Here is an 8913-nt window from a genome sequence, read left to right as displayed (position 1 = left end):
TGATACTTCCATTTCCTATTTCTCTTTAAAAAAGAAAACAAAGGGGATTTCAAAAGCGATTTCGCGAGAACAGTCCTACTAACACTTGCAAGTAGGGAGCAAACCCTTTTAGTCAAGGCATTTAAATATTTACTGCCATAGAATATTTTTCAAACATAACTTCAAAAAAGTGAAAGAACGACATAGATTTTTATGTTCATGGGAAGTTTTTACCTTTGTTTCTAAGAGTTTGAAAAAAAAGATGATAAGGTCTAAGCTGTAAAACAAGAGAGTCTGTAAAAGTATGAGGAAGAATTTCCTGGGGGTGAAAAAAAACATGACTGTAAGAGTCCTTCTGCTTTCTCTAGCAGGTTTTCAAAACCTAGCCACATTTATTCATTTATTAAACATGTACTATGTGCCGATCATTCTGGTCAGTGTCATGGGGACTGCAGATGATACGTAAGATGAAGACCTTGCTTTCAATAAACTTTCATCAGGTTGGGAGCAGAGAACCTCGAGTGCACAAGATTAAAAAGAAATTAAGCAATTACGAAGAAATGCGCTATTGACTGAAAGTATTACTGGGAGATGAGTGAGGAGGGAGCTCCCGGTGGAGATTAGCTGAGCAAAGATTTACTGAGCTTGCCCTTACAGATGAAGACCGCAGCGGGTGGAAGAGAGGAGGCAGAGTTGCAGACAAGATGCAGAGGAGGAGAGCGCTAAGTCAGCTGCAGAGGGCATATTTGGGTGGGGCCAGTCATGGGTCCCGAGAGAGACGTGTCACATTAGGAAGAGCTATAAAAACTGGACTGAAGGGGTGCCTGGGTGGCTCACTCGGTTGAGTGCCCGACTTTGGCTCAAGACATGATCTCATGGTTCGGGGGTTTGAGCCCTGTGTCGGGCTCTGAGCTGAGGGCTCAGAGGCTGGAGCTGCTTTGGATTCTGAGTCTCCCTCTCTCTCTGCCCCTCCCCCACTCACGCTCTGTCTCTCAAAAATAAATAAGTGTAAGAAAAAAATTTTGTAACAAGAACTGGACTGAAGAATCTAAACAAAGAAAAAATGCAGGGTCCATCTTTTGACTACTGAGTAGAGAGGCGAATAATAAAAAATGTTGTTTTAAAATCACGGGCAGTATCCTAGGAAAAGATCTCTGGGTTTATATGCACATTAGAAGGGCGGAGAGAGAAACCGGAGCCAGATCAGAGTGGCCAGACAAGAAGGCTGTTGGTGCAATTCAAGTTTGAAGCAGGAGGCTCAGTACCAATGAAAAGGGAAAATCTGGAGGATTTTGTTGGAGAAAAATAATCAGACTTGCACAGAGCATTAAGAAGAAAGAACAGAAAGTAAAGGGTCAAGGGTTTTTGAACTTTCAACGATGTCCACAAGTTTTGAGCTCGGAAAGAGAAAAACGGTGATAGGAGGGGAGGAAGATGTTAAGCATGACTTGCAGCTTTCTGGTTTGAGGCACTACATGAATTTATTACTAGAAATGGGCCAGGATTAAATTCTATTTTGACATGGTGAATTGGGGAGGTCTTTGAAACATCCAAGTGGAAATGCTGATTATTAGGTGGTTGGAAATGTAACCTAGTCTGCAGCTAGGGGGTCAGGATTAGATAGTGATTCTCGACTGGGGGTGAGTTTGCCCCCTGGAGACAGTTGGCAATGTTTGGAGAAAGTGTGGTCATCACAACTGAAGGTAGAAAGCTTGTTACCTGTATCTAATAAGCAATGGCCGGGGATGCTGCTAAGCTTCTCACGATGAGTGGGAGAGCCTCTCCAAACAAGGAATGACCCAGCATCCAATGTCAATAATGCCAAGGTTGAGAAACTCAGAGACAAAAGTGATCTGTTAGGGAGACAGCAGCATGTTCATGACAATTAAAGATGTGAGCATAATAAAACTACAGAGTGAGAGAAAAGTTAGGTTGGAGTCCTGAGTAATTTTCAATGGCCAGATGGGAGAGGATGGAGCCTGCAAAGAAGACCTAAAATAAGACCAGGGAAATAAAAGGAAAAACAGTAGGTGGAGGTCACAGTAACCATGTTAAAAAGTGTTTGTGAAGGAGGGAGATACTCAGTAGAACAGAACTAAAATATATCCATTGGATTTAGAAATAGGGATGTAGTTAGTGACCTTAGAATAGGCAGTTTCACTGGCATACAAGTGAGGAAAGCTAAGGGTAACTGAATGGAAAACAAAGAAAAATGGCGAAACGGGGAGACGAGGGGAAAGTGGGTTCAAGGAAGGTTTGCTTGTTGTTGATACTGCTGCTTGGAGCAGTCAGGCTTAAATAAAAATGAAAGATCTAGGGCCATCTGGGTGGCTCAGTCAGTTAAGCACCCAACTTTAGCTCAGGTCATGATCTTGCGGTTCATGAGTTCAAGCCCTGCATGGGGCTCTGTGCTGACATCTCAGAGCCTGGAGCCTGCTTCAGATTCTGTGTCTCCCTCTCTCTCTGCCCCTCCCTCACTCACACTCTGTGTCCATCTCTCACAAATATTTTCTTCCTAAAATGAAAGGTCTAGTTGAAAGTAAAGTCTGAATATATGGAAGAAATCAGTTTTTCAAAAATAGGTAATAAAACATAAGTGAGTTCTACTGGATATTTACCCAAAGAAAACGAAAGCACTAATCTGAAAATATACATGTACTCCCATGTTTAGAGCAGGACTATTTACAATAGCCATATTATGGAAGCAACCTGAGGGTCCATCAATAGATGAATGGATAAAGAAGATACACATACAATAGAGTATTACTCATCCATAAGAAGAATGAAACCTTGCTATTTGCAACATGGACAGAACTAGAGAGTATAATGCTAAGTGAAATAAGTCAGAGAACGGCAAATACCATATGATTTCATTCATACGTGGAATTTAAGAAACAAACGAACAAAAAAAAAGAGAGATAAAGTAAAAAACAAACTCTTGACTATCGAGAACAAACGATGGTTACCAGAGGGGAGGTGGGGGGGGGGGATGGGTGAAAAAGGTGAAGGGGATTAAGAGCCCACTTATCATCATGACCCCTGAGCGACATAGGCCATGGCAGAATCACTATACTGTGCACTTCAAACTAATCTAACATTGTAGGTTAATTACCTGGACTTTAAAAATAAAGTAATTAATTTTTAGAAAACGAACAAACGAAGCCGAAACAGGCCCATGTATACAGAGACCAAACCACTGGCTGCCAGAGAAGAGGGGAGGCAGGAGAAATGGGTGAAGACGACTGGGAGACACAGGCCTCCAGGGACGGAATGAGTAAGTCACAAGAGTGAAAGCGACAGCATGGGCCACACAGCCAATGGTGTTGCCATCATGTTGTATGGCGACAGATGGTAGCTACACTCGTGGTGAGCAGAGCAGAGTCTAGAGACGTTGAACCACAACGTTGTACGCCTGCAACTAATGCAACATTGTGTACCAAGCACACTTCAGTCAAATGAGCAAGACATGAGTGGGTCACGAGATCCATTTAGTGGGTTTTAAGCTGCATTTTTTAAAACATGAAACAAAAGAGGATGAGATAAAAAAAATAAGACCCACCGTCACACAAAGCGAAGTATTACTTCAGGAAACTATTGTTGGTTTCAGGTATGGTTTGCAAGTGTGTGTCTTTCGTTTGCAGTTTGGGTAACTGAATGAACATCGAGAACAAAGGTGACAAAATCATCCTTCATGGGTAGATCTAGGTGACACGGAGAATAAGGGTGCCATCACAGAAACATAATAATGAAGAAATTAAGTAAGGAAGCAGAAAGGAGAAAATGAGTCTGAGTTTCAGACGAAGGAGAACATTCAGGTAAAGACATACTATATGCACACAGCCCTCTATAAGGTTGGGTTAGATGATCCTCCTATGTGCTCCTATACCCTCACAGTGACTGTATTTGCAACGGCCCAAGTTTATGTTCATCTCCCATCTCAGACAGCGAGGACGATGAGGCAAGGAGCTACTGGTCAACCTCATTTCTAGCACAGTATCTGGCATATCGTAGATGTTCATCAAATACTGACTTCGAGTTGTACGTTAACTATACTGGAATTAAAATTTAAAAATAAATATTGATTTTGTGCCTAATTTAAAAAAGTAACATGGAAACCATAGTTTAAAAGACTGTGATCATAAGCCGTTTATAAAGTAGTCTTAGACCCTTTCAGAGACAAATCATATGTGAATGAACCAGAGGCCAAAAACCTTATTCCAGAAATCAATACCAGCAGAAACTTGGGTATCCACCATCCTGTATCAGCAGATTTATCGGTTGCAACAGAAACCGATTCTGGCTGACATAAGCAGAAAACAAGTTTGCTGAAAGGCTACAGGGTAGCTCACAGTCAAGGTAGAGCCTGGAAAACAATCAAGAGAAGGGGAAGCTAATCCACGGACCCGGACCACAGCCAAAATTCACGTATCACAAAACCAGACAACTCAGCACGTGATCGCCTCTGAACCCCAGACACCCCACTACAACCACGACCACCCTGGGCACTGGTCAGTGGATAGAGCCATTCCGCTACTACTGCTGCCCCTGAAAATTCATGTTTCTACCCCTCATGCTCCCCCATCCCAGCTGCTTAGCATTTCTAGTCCGTGACCCTTAGGATTCAAGGCAGCTACATCTGCCTATTGGAGCCTAAGTTCCATGCTTGTGCCCAAACTGTAATGGAAGCTGAACATCTTGCATTTTTTAACCGATTTTTTTTAAGTTTATTTATTTATTTTGAGAGACAGAGAAAGAGAGCAGGGGAGGGCTAGAGAGAGAGGGAGAGAGAGATAATTCCCAAGCAGGCTCCACACTGTCAGTGCAGAGCCCCACAGAGGGTCCGATCTCACGAATCATAAGACCACCACCTGACCCGAGATCAAGAGTCAGAAGCTTAATAGAATGAGCCAGCCAGTCACCCTGAACATCTTGCATTTTAAGCTTGCATACAGGGAGACAGGCTTATGAGACGTTTCCAAATGTAAGATGTTGAACTGCCAAGATAAGTGACAAATATTCGCTATATAATGAATGACAAAACATCCAATAGGTTCTGGAGTTGCTGCCAGTCGCCAGCCCCAATGCCACCTGCGTTGAGGACAAGGGAAAGTCTTTAGCTGCAAACATGGAAGGCGCTCTACAATGCAGAGTTAGGGGTGCTATTTCTGACCGGATTTACTTGAGTGATGTACAGATGCTAGATCACCCTGAAATGATACCTAGTTGTCATCCTTTCATAGAAATCACTGACTTTGAGATTTAGGTCTTCTTGCCTCAAAAATGGAGTGGCCACCACTTCAGAAGAGGATTCTGACTCCCTAGTTTAAGCAGAGCTAGCTAGTCACTTCAGTAACTGCATTGGAATCCGTGTTGACCATCCAGCCATATGTACCTGTCACTTGTAGTGGCCTTCATAAAGATGGTCTGCCTCTTTGTGGCATCCATCCGAGGTGTGCCGGCTACCTGGGAGCCTCGCCTTCATCTCTGCCAGTGTTCCTTCAACACACCTGTAAGCATGTTCTGGCCTGGACCCTCCACTGGGCATGTCTGTTTAAGGGTGAACTTCCACCACAAAGACATACATCCACTCACTTTTCCTAACCCATCCTCAGATAATCTACATGCAGGGGAAAGTATTTTGCAATGTCAACACCGATACAGAATAAGCCATTTTAGCTCACTCTTATTTTGTTTCTTGTAACTTTACCACTTCTCAGTAATCATCCCAGAAAAAAATGTGACATAAGATACAATTTTTGAGAGAATGTGAAGGGCTTCATCAAATGAACAGTCATTATTTGTGTCATTAAAAAAAAAAAAAACTGTTATTCTGCGTTAACAAATCTCAGGTACAAAAAGACAAAAAAACAAATACACTAATAACTGTTCTCTCTATAAAATAATTTTTTGTTCTAATACAAAAATTATAGACTTGTTCCATACATTCAACTTAAGCTTCCATGCACTCAACTTAATGCATTTAGCAGATTTTTAGATACATAAAAGCTTTTATATATTAGAAACACATTTGATAAAGTGACCTATGCATCTATTAAAGGTTTATGGGATATTTACACATGCATTTTTAGGTGTTTAAACCCCCAAAACTGGATGTGCTAGAAGTTAAAAACCACATCTATTTGCTTCCTTAGAAAACTTTTCCAGCGGGGGTCAACCAAGACAGTGACATGGGCTCCTGAACTCCCCTCTTCCCATAAGCACATCAAATAAACAGTTACATACAAACCAATTACTTCTGAAAGAAGTCCAGAAAATAGCTGAACTGTGAATGAGAAAATGCCCACATTTAAATAGGTAAGAAAGGCTGAAACACATCATACGCCCCACCCTGGGATAGCATCACACAATCAGGAACGAACTCCAAACTCCCACCTTCTCCCTGAGGAGTACAGGGTTTCGATCCCACATTTAGCACTCCAACTTTTAAGACTCCCACCTGAGGGATGGGAACATCTAAGTTTGAAAGCCAATGAGGTCTGTATCCATGAGGCCAAACCATAGCAAACAAAAAAGCAGTTGTTAATGGGCATGTGAAGATTTGCTACAGCTATTCAGATACCCAGGGGCCCAGTGCAGAGGAAACAGGGAGACAAAATGCCCATCTCCCAGTATTTCTCTGAAAAAGGTTTATCTGCATACATTGGAAGCTACTGCCTGAAGATCGGGCTTCTGATTTATTAGTATCTAGGGGAAGGCTGTGATTCTCCCCAGAGACCAGGGAAACCAGCATACCTGCTGTCTCTCTCTTGCCTAGTCTAAGTCACTTGTGTCTCCCTAGAAGCAGTGTACACACATCTACACCCCAGCTTTTTCACTACTGCCCAAGGAATGGATCCCCAGGTTTTGGCACACCCGCAACTACTGGGAGCCACAGAGAACAAAGGCGGCTCTGGGAAAATCACAATGGTTTGACAGATAACCAGCAGCTCAAGACAGGTTGACTGATGAGGTCCATTTCCTACAAGAGGCCACTCTGTCAAGACTGGAAGGGGTGGCTATTTTATCTATTGCACAGAAACCAACCCAGAGAGTCAGGGAAAATAAAGAAATAGAGAAAAATAATCCAAGCAAAAGAACAAGATAAAACTCCAGAAATAGATCTTAATGAAACAGAGATAAGTGGTTTACCTGATAAAGAGTTCAAAATAATGGTCATAAAGATGCTCCTCAAGGTCAGGAGAACAACGTATGTACAAATAAGAATTTCAATAAAGAGAAAGAAAATATTAACAAGTACCAGATAGAAATCAGAGAACTAAAGAATTCAATAAATGAACTTGAAAAAAAATCAATATAGGAGTTAAACAGCAGACTAGATCGTGTGGAAGAAAGGATGAGTAACTAAAGAGAGAGCAGGGCAGTGGAATTCATCCAGTAGAGAAACATAAAGAAAAGAGAATGAAAAACAGTGAAGATGGCTTAATAGACTTAGGGAGCACCATAAATACGATCAATATATGCATTATAGTGGTCCCAAAAGGAGAAGAAAGAGACAAAGGAGCAGAAAACTTTTCAAAGAAATAATGGCTAAAAACTTCTTTAACCGGGAAAAAAGAAACAGATATACAGGTCAGGAATCCCAGATAGTTCCAAATAAGACGACTCTAAAGAGACCTAACATAAGGTACATTATAAATAAACTATCAAAAATTTAAAGACAAGGAGAGAATCTATAATACATTAAAAAGGAAAACAATACTTAGGAATAAATTTAACCAAAGAGGAGATGAAAAATCTGTACACTGATAACCAGAAAATATTAGTGAAAGAAACTAAAGACACAAATAAATGGAAATATATTTTGTGCTCATTAACTGGAAGAATTAATATTGTTAAAATGTACATACTACCCAAGGCCATCTAAAGATGCAGGGAAATCCCTATCAAAATTTCAATGCCATTTTCACATAAGTAGAGAAAACCATCTAAAATTTCTATAGAACCACAAAGACTCCTAAATTACCAAAGCATTATCAAGAAAGAAGAATGAAGCTGAAGGCATCACACTTCCCGATTTCAAAACTTTATTACAACGCTAAAATAATCAAAACAATATTTAAAAAACAGACACAATGAATCAATGAAACAGAGTAGAGAACCCAAATGTAAACCCATTCATAATAGGTAAATTAATTTTTTATACAAAGGAGTCAAGAACCATGGGGAAAGGACAGTCTCTTCCATAAATATTGTTGGGCAACTAGACAGCTACATGCCAAAGAATGAAAATGGATGCCATCTTACACCATACTCAAGAATCACTTCAACATGGATTAAAGACTTGAATATTAGAACTGTAAAACTCCTAGAAGAAAACACAGTGGGTAAGCTCCTTGACAATGATTATTTTGGATTTGACACCAAAAGAAAAGGCAACAGAAACAAAAATAAACAAGTGGGGCCACATCAAACTAAAAAGCACCTGCTCAGCAATGAAAACCAACAACAAAATGAAAAAGCAACTCAACGAATGAGAGTAAATATTTGCAATTATCCAATAAGGGGTTGACATCCAAAATATACAAGAAACTCCAAACAACTCAATAGGAATAAAATAAGCAACATAATTTAAAAAAGGGCAAGTATCCAAATAGACATTTTTCCAAAAGAAGATGCACAAATGGCCAACAGTTACATGAATTGGTGCTCAATATCACTAATGATGAGGGAAACGTAATCAAAACCACAGCTGTTAGGATGCCTATTACCAAAAACAAATTCGGACAAGAATGTGGAGAAAAGGGAACCCTCTGTATACTTACCGGTGGGAATATAAACTGGTAAAATCACTATGGGAAATAGTAGGGAGGTTCCTCAAAAAATTAAAAATAGATCTACCATATGATCCAGCAATTCTACTTCTGGGCATATACCCAAAGAAAAGGAAAGAATTATCTCAAAAAAATTATATAT

The sequence above is a fragment of the Herpailurus yagouaroundi genome, unplaced genomic scaffold, assembly GCF_014898765.1.
Source record: "Herpailurus yagouaroundi ecotype Mexico unplaced genomic scaffold, PumYag 161, whole genome shotgun sequence".
NCBI classification, from domain to species: Eukaryota; Metazoa; Chordata; class Mammalia; order Carnivora; family Felidae; genus Herpailurus; species Herpailurus yagouaroundi.
The sequence above is the reverse complement of the archived record's forward strand: the minus strand, read 5'-3'. Positions refer to the sequence as shown.